Raw genomic sequence first — 13849 nt, 5'->3', positions numbered from 1 at the left:
GACATTTAATATTTCTGTGGCTTGTGCAGATGTTGTCAACAAGTTTTGTAGGTATGTTCTGGAATGCCAGAGGAGTCACCAACCTTAACAGCAGAGCCCACCATCTTCAAAAGGAGAATCTGAGACCAAATGTGTCTTACTCTGGCTTTTCTTTGTGCTGAAAACCAGCATTAGTGCCTTTTATGTGCTTTATTGCTGTAAAGATGCTTATTACTGCTTGCTGTTTGAATTGCTACAGCACCTACAGATAGATGACAGAAATAACTGTTCCAGCCATTAACTGGGTGGGTTAATACAGAAATTGAAGGATGCTGCCCCACAATGCAGGGCCAAGAGCAGCCTGCAGAGAGCTGCCCCAGTCCTGCAGGGTTTGAGGTGCTGGTGCTGCTGCTCATTGTTTATGGGCTCTGATTCATTCCCTGCAAGGTCTGGATGCAGAAGCATTTCACTTAATGGGCAGAGACGGATGACAGCCTTTGGGGCTGGGGTGGGAGACTGCTATTATGTAGTTTACCAACAGATGCACCCTTCTTGCTGGTGATAATTGCTGAATGTTTCTGCAGCCTCAGAGTGTAGTCATTCTGCTGCTACAATAGGGTGTCATTTCACTGTAAGTGGCAGGGTGAATCATGGTAAGTACAGCATATCCAGCAGAACAAGTAATTTGCTGACTTAGTGCTATCTATGTCTCATGATATGCAGGTAAGTAAGGCAATTTTTCCTAAAAGAAGGAGTAAAAAGCTAAAATTGCTTTTTCTTTATTCCCCTTCTCTCTGTCTTCCCTCCCCCCTGCTCCCTGTGATTATTAGACAAAAGCCAACTAAAGGCAAGGAAAAGAATCATTTCTGGTAGACTTAGTACTGCCTGAGTCATCAATCCTTCACAAAGACCTAGGGCCCACTTCCTTTTCATTTTATTCCTTTGGCTTTTAGATTTATAATGTTGTTAGGAAAAAGAGATTCAGTCTCTTGGTCTATAAGAACCTGTTTAAACATAAAGAGGCATTTACTTACAAATAGCACCGTATTGCCTATGCATTTATCTTGACAGTCCAGTTTAATTTATAAAGCATAATGTGCTTGTAACTCAGCCTGAGAAATGTAGTTTAGCAAGCACTATTGACTTACTAAATCTCCCTTCTCCCTCTTATTGTAAATCTGATAAACCTAAAGAAGCATTCTGGGTACTAGAGAATCTAAATAGTAAAGTGGGGTTCTTCAAGATGATCTTGATAATACTTCACTTAAAACTGCAAGTTGAAGCAGTAGTTTATCCTATTGTGAAGTGGTTTAATCTTTCCTTGATCATTTCTCAAAGATGTGGATGTGCTGTACAGTAAAATTGCCAGATTTGTGCTGAATTGCAGCTTTAGAAGCCATTATTCTGAAAAGGTTATCTAAATTGAATGGCTTTCAGATGACTTGTAAAGTCATTAGAAGACTTCTAGCCCTTTATGTGTTTGACCACACAACCTGCTGTGATTCATTTGGACTCGGAGATGCAGCTTTAAATCTGTTGTTTGCTCCCTGATTTGCAAAGGGATGTGTGTGTTCTCCCATTTCTGACAAAGGCAGTGTAACATTTTATTTTAGCTTGCTGCTTATACAGAGATCAGTCATGTAAATCTCATAACAATGATCTATTTGCCATATAAATAGTGCCAGGAAGATAGAAGGTTGAATCACAGGTTATAAGCTTAAACACAGACTTCAAACTTCCAGTGCCTGGAATCCTCTCACCCTAATGCTTTAACTGCTTGTCAATTCTCAGAGAAAATCTAAGTTCCAAGTTTCAGAAAAATCTGGCTCCATAAAAATATATGTATTTTCTACATTTGTTATATTACTTGTGGCAACTTAACACCTGTTTTAGCAATAGAGTTACACTTTGTTATGTTTTTTTTTTTTTGTTTCATGTTTTTAAAATATGCTTAGAAGTAGTTTAACACTGCTGCCTTCTCTTATTCTGCTTTGTGATATGGTAGTAGCTAATGACAGCTTTTTAATGAGTGATCCTGGCAAATACTTTGCTCAGCTTTTCTTATCAGGTCTTATTATTTACACTTTGATAACTTTTCAAAAATTTAAAATATATTTTCATTTGGGGTTTATTTTTAATATTTTGTCCATTGGCTAACCAATATGAGATAAAGCACTTTTTCTGGGGTCAAAGACAAATTTCCGGCTGTACTGTCTCATATAAATATGTTCTCACTCTCTGAGTATGCAAGAGATTAGGGAGGCACTGTTTGCAACTGTCTCTACATCCTTAGCATCATAATATTCTCTCATGTGAGTGTCTTCTCTCTTAAGATTTGCTCTTAATAACTTTCTTCAACCTGACTTTTATATTCAGTTCTTCCAGTCAGTTTTTCTTTACCCACCTTGATCTAGCAAGATGTTGCAGAGATTATTCCAGCACAAATGGGAGAGGATGCTATCTGTTCATGGGCAGATGGCTCAGCAGTCCCCTGCACTAAATAACACTGAGTCCCAAGCCTCTCCTTTCTCCAACTGTGCACCTTCCACTAGAACAAAGGACGAATTTATTTATTACCTGTATTTACGATGGCAATATCTTTTTCATGTTCAGGTAAAGCTTTTTTCAGCACTGTGATCATAGAGAGAAATGGCCTCACTGTTGTGCACGGTTTGTATTCAAACTGTGGCGCCTACAGCTTTAAAGGGAAGAAGCAATTAAAGTAGAGTGATTTTCTGGTGTTATTTTTGGTTAGATTATTGTAAATTCTGAAGGAGTTGAAAGATCTTAGATGTGTTTTTCATATTTGGACAAGTGGCAGTGAGGATGAGGCTGGACCTTGTGCACTTGATCACAAAAGAAAGTCATGTTCTCATCTCTGCTATTGATTTCAAGCACATAGCAGCCAGCTAATTTATAAATATTTTTCTTTCAGGAGACCCTGCAGGTCCACATCGTTCTTCCTGAATCAAGTAAACAGTAGTCTAATTCTCACATAAATCCTGTACTGTGAATAAGTAGATAAAAAAATCGCAAGACATTCAACTTTATTGGTTGCCCCAGTACTTTTAGGGGAATTTGAGATTTAATTTTTGTGTTGATTATAATGTAAGGAATGCTTTGCAGTATAGAAAGGGTAGTTGCAGGTAATAAGAATGCCATGTACAAAGCAGGACTTCCATGAAAATGGATAAAACCCAAGGTGTCTAGAAACCTGAACAAAAATCTCTAACTGTGGTTTGTCATCTCAGTACGGGAAGGAATAGTTCTTGTTTTTGTTCTTGAAGTCAGTCGGGCAGAAAAAGAAAGGTAATGAGGAAGTGATTATTCAATTAAAAGTTGTCTTAGAGGAAAAAAAAATCAGCACTTTGGAGAGGCTTGTAATTTCTGAATTCCAGATTCAATAAAATCTCAGACAACTTCATTATCAGTAAAGAACGGTTTAATGATTGCAAACAGAAAAACAATTTAAACTCAAACGCTGCAAAACGTAGAATGGAAGTCTGATCCAATGTGACCTGAAGCATTCACTGAGATGGACACTTGCAACGGGTTAAATGTGACTTGGATCACATCCCAGCCTGCAAGAATGGTTTGCATATCCAAACCATGTACTCTCCTCTCTGGCTATCAATAAAAGATGAGCTTGAGAAGAAATGGGTATGAAGAGTTTGATGTTAGGCCGTTTGCAGGTTGGTGTCACCCTGTCCCAGCCCCTCAAAGAAACCTCCTTTTCAGCAGACCAGTTCCCTTGTATTTCCTCATCAGCCTCTGCAGGGAAAGGAAGAAATAACTGAGATACCACCGTGATTTCCTAACACAGCAATTCATGTACGCAGTGGGTATCTGGTACTCTGTGCTGGCTGTTAGGGGTAGAGCAAAGATGAGGCTCTGGCTGGATATTTACACAAGAGTTGGTCCCTGGAGGCTCTCATTAGGCCATACAACCTGGGCAGGCTTTTGAAAGCAATCAGCTGATGCTGAGGGGACTTGCACATGGAGCAGAGATAAGATTGACCAGAGTTAGCTCTCAATAAACTAGTTCAGGTGCTTAGTTTTGTGTGGGCTAATTGAACAAGTTAACAGCTATTGCTTGTGGAGCCCGTGGAAGCTCAGGTAGTGCTGCATGGCACCGTACCCTGCAGACATCTGAATGAAATCAATGTGTTTCCAAAAGAGCTCAGTGGCGAGGCCAGCCAGAGCTGCTGAGTGCTGAGCACTTAGGGAAATTTGGTCATTTTATTTTAATGTGATTTATTGGACTTAAGACCAAGATATAAAATAAATCACTTTTACGTTTCTCTAGCAGTACAGCTGGAATCTACTCGTGCATGTTATCTGTGGCTGCTTTCTGACGTTTGTGTGTTTATTATGCACAGCAATTAAACACTCCTTTTTCCTAGACAAATTAGAGCTGTGCAAGTCTCTGATTCTGCTGGCAGGCTTACAAATCTTGCTGTGCAGAGCTCACAGTGTTTTCAAATTTTTCTGTGTCACGATGTATCTTGTATGACTAGGGTTGTTTCATTTTCATAGCAAAGCTATAACGATTTCATACTGATTAAGTGGAAATAATGCCAGCTTCTGGAGCTTCTTTGCTTAGATTTCAGCATGCTGCACTGCCATATACCTCATCTTACGTAAGAGAGGATGAAATGTGTTCCTTAAACTTATATGCACACATGTGTGAGGGTGTGCATATCGGCACAGGTTTTGAGCAGTATCTGCATGTATACAAGCAGGCTGGAGTACTCAGGTAATTACTGTGAGCTGCTAATGCTAATTAGTGATGTGATCTCTTCCACCATGAGCACCCCTTTCTGCTGCAGCCTCTGCTGTGCAGCTCTCAGCACAGTTCCTGGCAGGGCCTGGAGCAGAGCAGGACAGGTCTGTGTGTTGTGCCCAGTAAGAATAAGGGAGGAACAATGTGTTTTGTTCCCCTGTGGCTGAGGAGTCCTGGTGCTGTTGGCTCCTCACACACCCTGCAGGCTCTGGAAGGCCACCAGGTAGACAGCTGTTGGGCTTATACAACAGACAGCCAGGCTGGCAGTACATCAGGGAGGAACTGGGCACATTTACAGGAGAAACCCATCAAAAATACATTGAAATCAACACATTCGCACCGAATGTTTTGATTTTTACATGTGGAGTGTTTTTCCATCAGAAAACCCATTGGAAGGTTTCCAGTCTTTTTTTTTTTTTTTTTTCCCCCTCAGTTAGATTCCCTAGCAGAACTGAAGTGAAAGTAATCATCATTTAGTGAGCGTTTTCTGTGATAAAGTGTGAGATGCCTCAGAGGGGAATTCTGTGAGCTGTGGAACAATGATACTCTGGTATCTCTGATAATCCCTTTGCAAGATTTCAGTATCTCTTTGTGGCCACTTTGCATGCTCAGTTCCAGAACTTTACTCCCATAACCGAAGAAATGTGTTCTGGTAAAGTTGGATGTGCATCTCACGTTGCAGAGGTGACTTAACAAGAAGAAATTCCATGTGTCACAATAAGACATTAGGTCCTCCAACCCAAAGGATGGATTCAGCATACCCAAGATGTTTTCAGAATTTAAATTTTATCAGTGTGATATGTATGCTTATGGGGGTTATCTTTATAAGACTATAAGTGAGGAAGACTAGAACGAAAAAGCTGCCAATGATTTACTGCAAAGATGGGACAGTCAAGAGAAAACAGATGTGAATGAAAAGGACATTTTCCAAAGTAAAAGTCTGAATGCATTTATCTCTTTGCCCCGACTTCAGGTGCACTTGAATTAGAAAGTTTTGCAGAGAGATGAGCATAAAGAGTAGGGGTTCTTGCAAGATGAAAACAAACACAAAAGGACAGATGAAAAGGGGCAGGAACTGTACCACCACCACCAATTGCATCCAGGAGCTAAGTTCATCTTAGTTTGAAATTCCAAGAGGCAAATTGGGAGTGAGGTGCAGTCGAAGCAGCAGTGGAAGGGCCAGAGCCCACGTGGGTAAAGGCTTGTGAGGAACATCAGAACCATCAGCAGAGTTTCTCCTTTATATTCTTTCGCAAATATAAAAGCCAGAGGCAGAGGGAACAGAAAATCTTCCCCAGGCTTAATGCTCTGGAGGAAAATATTATTTTCCTTTCTGTAATGCACCAGCTGAAAAGCTGTTTTTCTTCTCTAAGTTGTAATTATATATGCCAATGTTACAGCACATACCAGAGCCTAACTGAAATGTTTTGGCACCAAGCACTGTGACAGGATGTCAGTTTGGCAGGCTCTGTGCTCCTTCCAAACCAGGCTGGGGCCAGATCTGTGGGGCTGGGGTACTCCTGGATGGGCACAGTGGAGCTGGGGTGTGGCCACCCAACTGCTCAGCATTTGGCCAGGGTGGAGTGGGGAAAGGTGGGTGTTGGACATGTGTTTCAGAATAATGGTGCTTGGCCAAGGAGCTGTGGGAGGGGACAGCACACACCCAGGCTGCCCAGGAACAGAGTAACTCGTGGGTACCTGCTCCTGACAGAGAAATGACAGGTCCAGAGCAGAGATCTCTGGCCTGCTTGGAGGAAAGAACTTTCTCTGCTTCTGGAAGATCAGCCTTTGGCAGAAATTGGTTGTACCAGGATGGTCCAACCTTACAGTGGTGCCCCTGCTGCTTCCCTGCCTTTGGCTCATGGAGAATTGCTGCTGCTCTTGCTGTGGCAGCATTTTGCTGTCAAAATCACACCAGAAAAGTGCAAAGGAAAGGGCAGGGAATGCTTGAAAACTTGCATTCGCTTAGGGACTAGTATTAGCCCCCAAATTCCCTAAAGTCTGTGATAATCTGATTTTTTAGGTAAAATTATGGTTTGGCATCAATATAAATTCCTAAAATTATCTGGTTTTGTTGAACTTCTGTTTATGGAATTAAATGAAAATCCAGAATAAGATAATGTAGTGTGCCACAGAACTCCGAAGTATAGTTATAACTGAGGTGACCGTGAAGTTTATAAAAGTACTTGCTCACTTCAATATTTGTTAAGGTTTGATTAAGGTTCACTGCATTCAGAACCACAATTTGGGTGTGGGGCAGCGGGGTTACAGTGTTACTTTTCCAGAGAGGCAAGGCAAAGACTGTCACTTTTACTGCCACAGATTCCTTGAATCCCTGTTCCTCAAGCCCTGCAAATATCTAACGTGGAGATTTCCAGTTTGCAATCCTGCAATCAGATGAGAGTAAGCTGCAGTGGATTCCAAATCCAATGAACAAATATTTTGATGTGAATTCAGCAAGTGTGAGGGTCATGTTTAACCCAGAATGTTTTTTCCTTTCACTTTTTCCCAGTGTTGTTTTGAGGTTTGGCGTTTTGTTCAGAGATGTTTTTTTTCTCAAAGGCGGTAGAATGTGAGCTTTTTTTTTTTCCCTCCCCCCGCTTCTTGGAAAAAGTGTTTTCTTTCAGAAGAAACATTTACGCTTTCAGCTAATTCCCAGGGATACAGAAGGATATTCTGTAATAAGCTTCCCTCCAAAAAGGGTTGGCTGCTGCTGTAATATTAAGAGCGGCAGGATTCCTTGGCTGTGGGGAAAATGAGATGGTCCAGCTGATTGAGGTTATGACTGAGCCAAGATGAGTCAATTACCTCGATGTGCTGAGCAGCCATCCAGGGGCCAGCGGGGAGGAGAAGTGCCAGGGCTTGTACTCTGACAACAAACAGCTGCACAGAGCTGGGGCTGGGGACAGACCTGCCACCGAGCTGGGGCAGCGCTCACTGTGGTTCTCTGTACCAGGCTGGAGCTGCTCTGCTTTCAGGTCTGGCAGTAAAAATTTGGAGGAGGCATTTGAAAGGCATCTATTTTCCCAGTGCCTTTTCAAATATTTGTCAGGCAGGGCAGAAACTGCGGGTCGTTTGCTGACACGGGAGATGGCACGGATGCAGGAGGCCTTTGGCACTCACCAGCAGCAGTAAACTGGAGCTCTGAGAGCTTGTGCCAAACCCTTAATGGGTTCCCTTACAAAAGGGGGTGTTTAACAGCCTCCTACTCTGGGGATATTTTCTCTCTCTCTTGTATGGACTTGAGGCAGGCTGTACAATCATGGCTTTGATTCACATTTGTGGGACGTGGGGTGCACCCAGAACCATCTGCTGCCTGCAGTTCACAGTGGTATCATGCTCTGTAGGATTTCACCTCCTTTGGTTTGTTTTCTGAGCAGAATACAGGCATTTTACCTCCCATTTTATCTCTTTGTACTCACCCTTGCAACCATTGACACACATCTCTTCTGACTTCTTGTGCAACCTGAACCTTTTGCGTATTTTGTCTCATAAATTTAGCAGAAAAAAATCACACTTGTCCTCTGTACATAACTCTTGCCTAAAGAGCTTTTTTGCCCAACTACTGTAGAAGAAAAATAACAAATGGGTGATTATAATTAGTTCTGAGCTAATTATATAAAGTAATATTTTTATTTTTACCTGTAGGATTGAATAACTGATTGCTTAACCATAAAGCCATCAAATCTGGTTTAGGGTGAAAAATTGCTTAACAGAACTCTGGGATTATAAAAAAAAAAAAAATAAAGTGTAAACTCACAGTTCCACCTCAGTTCCATGGGAATTATGATTTTTACCTTCCTTTGAAAAACAGTTCAGAATTGTGGAAAACAAAGACTAAAGCATTGCAGTTTACTGAACTGAAAAAGCTTGAAAATTAAGTTAAAACTCGATACTTTAAAAAATTCAGCTCTGTATGACTAAACAGCCCACGGGTACTTTTTTTTTACCAGCTTAGATTTTCTTATCCATCTTTGAAAGTTAATGCTGACTTCCCCCTGCCAGCTTTGCCAAGCCTTGCATTCTGTCCAGCAAAATACTGAGCAAATATCCCCATGACTCGGCGTGTTCTTGGTCAGAAAGAAAACATCTTTTGTTTCCACCCCATCTGATGCTGAACCAATGCTCCTATTTTCAGATTTCTAGTCCATCAATCTAGCCTGGCCATTGTTACCTCCTTCCTTAGTTTCAGGTATTCAAATAGTGTGCAGCTAAACCTTCGGCAAGTGAGATTTCCCCAGTGCTCTGGCATCCTTCCCTCTAGCTCTGCCTCCCGCACAGGCCTTTCAGAGACCAGTCTGAAAAGCCTGTTGTTAAACTGATAACAGCATTCAGGTTTGCCTTTGGTGGGCTGCAAGGCCTGAAAGATGGTTCTCAGCGTGAGAGAGAAACTTTTGTGCGTCAAATCATTTTGGATCCATGCTCTTGCAATGGCTTTAGGATAGTATTTGTCTCTGCAGTGTCTAACTTTCTTCTGCAGTCAATAGATGCCAAGTAGAGCAGCAAGCTGCATTTGTCTCTACATTCTCATTAATGTGATGGATGTTACATAGGTGTATTTATGCAATTCTTCTTGATCTCGTTTTTGTAGTAGTCTGTAGAGTATGGTATCATTACTCTAGGCGTTCATGTCGACACCTTTGCCAAGAAGATAAATACTGGCCTTAATCCTGAGTACAAACATCTTTTTCAGCTGCCACTGTGCTCTTTTTGCATACAGGGCTATTGAGCAGGTCTGCAGGCCTGCCTGTGTGCTTTAGGAATTTTAGCACACAAATCCCAGCTGACAGAGATCTTCCACAACAGAAGAAGGTTTGTATAGATTTAGGAATGGCAAAATCCTTTTCCACTTTTCCTTGGCATTGTCTGTATCCTTGCAAGTGCCTGCTGGTTTAAATTTTCACAGTCTAACATAAACAAGGCACAGGTATCAAGAATTTTATTCCACTACAAACAGTGAGTGAGATTAAGCATTTGTTATTTACAAATGTTTGGAATATGCCTGCGTCCTTTGGTACTTTCCTGCCAGTGGAGGAATAAATAGTCTTGGTAAAGAGACAAGTGGATCAGTTTATAACCCTGCATTAACCTGTGCTCGTGTGGTTTGACAAGATTCACCGTTCTCTCTCTTCATGAGCGGAATAAAATCAATACTTAGTAAAATTCCATAGCTGTACAATTAAATGATGGAAAACATTTTCCATCACTGGATCATCAGCAGGACACAGACACGTGCAAGTTTTTCTTTTCATTGTTGAAGAGCTGTCCCAATATGCAGGAGAAATAGCTGGGTTTCAGTAATGAGTGGAAGAGCTTTGTCTGTGGGAGGGTAACAGACTCTGACACCTCAACCCAGAGCAGAGGGGTGATGTTAGTCCTTCATGGGCCGTTTCCTGCTTTGCTTGGATCTTTTGGTTGTATTGCTCCAGTGGAAGCTGCTTTTGGCAATGTTTAGACTTGAAATGTTGCCAAAAAACACCATAGTGTTAAATACTAAGAATCCAAGGGCTTTGGAGAGCCACTTCCGCATTTTGTTGCAAGCTTGTTGATCCAGTCTAGCTTTTTCAATTTTGTTTGTTTTTCTAATCTGGGATGTTTTCCTGGATATAAAATAGTGCAATTTTTAAGGAGTTATTTTCTAATAATCTTGCTTCCAAATAAAAACATCAATTATTAAAAATCATTCCTGAAATTAAAGAGATACTTGTCTGACATTATGCATGTGATTATGGCTGTGCACGTAAACATGACCATACTTAGACTGAATCATACATAAATATTTGCAACATGCATTTGTGCGATACAGGATAAGTTAATAGCAAACTTCAGACATTCAAACAAAAATCATTAGATGGGTACAGAGACAACAAAGCTTAGTGAAGAATAAAGTAGGACATGCTATTTGCTGTGTATTTTTGAGTGGTTTAATCATATATATATTGTCTTATTCTCTGAGAACTGGCACTTTTTAATGAAAGTTCAGAATTGTGCAGTATCTAACTTTCAAATGAAAGCCAGCTGTTGTGAAAGTTGCCATAATGACGACAGATGACAAATGTGGATATTTCACATATCACACGTTCTATGTTGAGCACTCTTATTTAAATTTTGATACTATATGTAAGGGAATTAATAATTGGTTATTACTTTAGTACTTCAGATTTTTAAATGAGAAATGAAAAGATGAAAGGTCACATCACTTCATAGCAGATGGTAACTATATCTGATTGGGAGAGGAGAGAGAGAGGAAGAACCTCAGGTCCCCTGTAAAATCCAAAGGCAGAAAGCCGAGAGAAAAATCTAAAAGTTGAGCACTCTTGCCTTCTATCTGTGGGTGTGATAATGGCATATGAGGTTCCTATTAAACTCATGTGAAAAGTGTGGAAGAGATGGTGAACTAAGCTTAGTTTTTCAAAATCTAATTTGACTGTTTGCTGCCTCCTTATCAGGAGCAGAGCAGAGCCGCCTGCACTGGCTGTGCCTGACACAGCACAGCACCAGGCAATGTTACCCGTGCTGTTCACAGGCTGTTCGTGCTCACCCTGCACCAAAACCCACCAAGAATTTTTTGGCTGCTTCAGCACAGCAGGACTGCACCCCTTGCTGAGGATCCTCGTGCCTCATGAAGACTGCAAAGCTCCATACTCGTGCTGCTTCTGGCTCTAAATCTTTTTGGTGCTGTCTGTGCTGTGCTCCGTCGTACCCAGCAGAAATGCCCAAAGTCTTCATGACTGCAGTGCTTGGAAAGAGAGGGCAGGGGGAAGAAGAGATTTTGGTGCTCCGATTGCAGGTCACCCTTCAAAAAGCTGTCACCATATCCATGAATCTACAGCCATCTAAGGCGAGTGATAAAATGTATTGATCAGTACTTCACGCTGAAATACAAATACCAGAAAAACAGCGTTTCTCGGATTTGGGAAAGCGTCCGTTAAGCTTATTTTGGAATAGAGCACAGTTGAGAAAATAGCATGGTATAAACTTGGGCTTTTCATAAATGTCCCTGTGTGACAAAGTAAAAATGGATATGATTTCCTTTCAGTCAGGGCTATGCAGACATGAAACACTTGTGCTGCTTCCTTTACTAGAGCCTCAGTAAGCAGATGGTGCAGGCCTGCCAGTGAGTACTATCCATCCCAGGTGATATTTCAGCAAGAAAGATCTGTTAGTCAAGAACATTCTCTTTCCAGTCTGTAGGGAAGAAATTTATAGAGCAGCGTGTTATGGGACTGCTGATTTCTGAAACTGAAGATGGCCTTTTTATTTATTCGTTTGGGATTCTGCTTTTATAGCTTTGCTCGCTGGCTCGTCTTGATGCCTTTCAGTGGAGCTGAGGCTCTGGAACAGATACACTTTCTGAATAAGACTGTCTGGTTAGCTTTTTTTATTTTTAATACTTATGGTGGCACTGAGATTTTTCTTCTCAGAAAAACACACGTATTCCTTTCTGCTGATTTATTTCTGACTTTTGCTGTCATAAGGATTCTCTCAGGACATTTGTTGTTCACTCAGTAATTTAAACTTTGTGAATTTCTTTAAACTTTGTTTAAGTTAAATCCCAGTGTATTTTCCTCTGAATATTTTTTTGTACTCAATCCCCAAGAAACGGTTTGTGTTTTATTAATTTATTTACTGCTATCTGTTTAGTTCCACTGACAGTTTCCCAGCTCTTGCTAACAGCCCCCTGGTCAAGTGTCCTTGGAGAAAAGCAGAAAAAATATTCTGTACTAGAATATTTTTGAATCTGGAATCACACTAATAGATTTGAAAATTTAGCATTCTAGGGAATGACTCCTGCAGAACTTATTTGAACATGCTCTGTTTTCAATACCATTTTCCAAGTCCTTGATGCTGCAGTCTCCATTTAGTGCACCTACACCAGTGGGAAATACTGTGGGAATGTTTTATCAGCATTTTGGTCACGCAAGTGAAACACAATTTTGCAAGCAGGAGGAAGACTTCAGTGGAGAAAGAGCTTCTCTAATGTATAACTTACTTGGAACACAGCAGTCAGGACAGGCCCATTCTTCCTGCTGGAGAAAAATTCTGCATGTGTTTGACACTGAGTCTGCTTTGATGCAGGCGTGCAAACAGGAAACTTAAATGGGTTTCTTCATATTGTTATTTGAAAACATCATTAATAATCGAATTTGGCTACTAAATTATGTTAAAATTGCTAAAATCTTGCAGCCCGTATGTCACAGCCAGATGTGTATTGAATGTAAGTGGAGAGCCCCCAGTCAACTTTGGTCCCATGGGACTTAGTCTCTTTTTATTTCTCCCTGGATTACCCCATTCAGGGATGCAGAGGCAGCTCCTCTCTGTGCTCTCAGCTCCCAGTTCTCCCAGCCAGCCTGGATCGCTGGGCTGTGGGAGTGTGTGGGTGCAGGACTGCAGGGACACAATGTTTGTGTGATGAGAAAGGGAACTCCATCCTTCTGGGCCTTAGGTGAGCTGGTGTCAGTTTATGCTAAACCTTACACTGGGTAGTATCTTTGATAAACCACTGGAATGAGAGAAATGAGAAAACATTCTGTAGGAATTAGTAAAGTTTGTGAAACCCACTTGCCCTCACACCCTCGTAATTCCTTTATGGATGTAACCTATTGATGTTTCCTGGGTTGTGGAAATGGTGTTTCTTCAGGGCTTGGCAAAGCTGGGGAAAGTTATGAAGAACCTCAGAGGTGGGGCAGGTGGTGACAGTGGTGGTTTCACACTCAGCTTTCATAACATGGATGCAATATAGAGCAGATGAGCAACAGACGTGAAAGGACTTGCAGAGGACAGGATTGTATTGATAAGAACTGGCAGATAATGGTAGTGGAGATAAGAAACATAAGTTTTTTTGAATGGGAACATTTTGAGTTTTGTTTTTAACTTTCCTTTTTTTCCTGCGTGTACAGGAAGACAGAGGTATTGGATCTTTTGGAAAATAATGAGTGATGCTCTGATTGGGTTTGGTCATCTTGCCTCCTGCAAATGCTGACTTTATAAATGGGATGGCAGAGATGGTTCCAGTGGTATCAGGAGATATCACAAAATCTCTAGTTAAAGTAATTTCCAGAAACTCTACCCCTATATATAATTATA

This window comes from Corvus moneduloides, chromosome 16 (assembly GCF_009650955.1).
Source record: "Corvus moneduloides isolate bCorMon1 chromosome 16, bCorMon1.pri, whole genome shotgun sequence".
NCBI classification, from domain to species: domain Eukaryota; kingdom Metazoa; phylum Chordata; class Aves; order Passeriformes; family Corvidae; genus Corvus; species Corvus moneduloides.
This window is presented reverse-complemented; position numbering follows the sequence as displayed.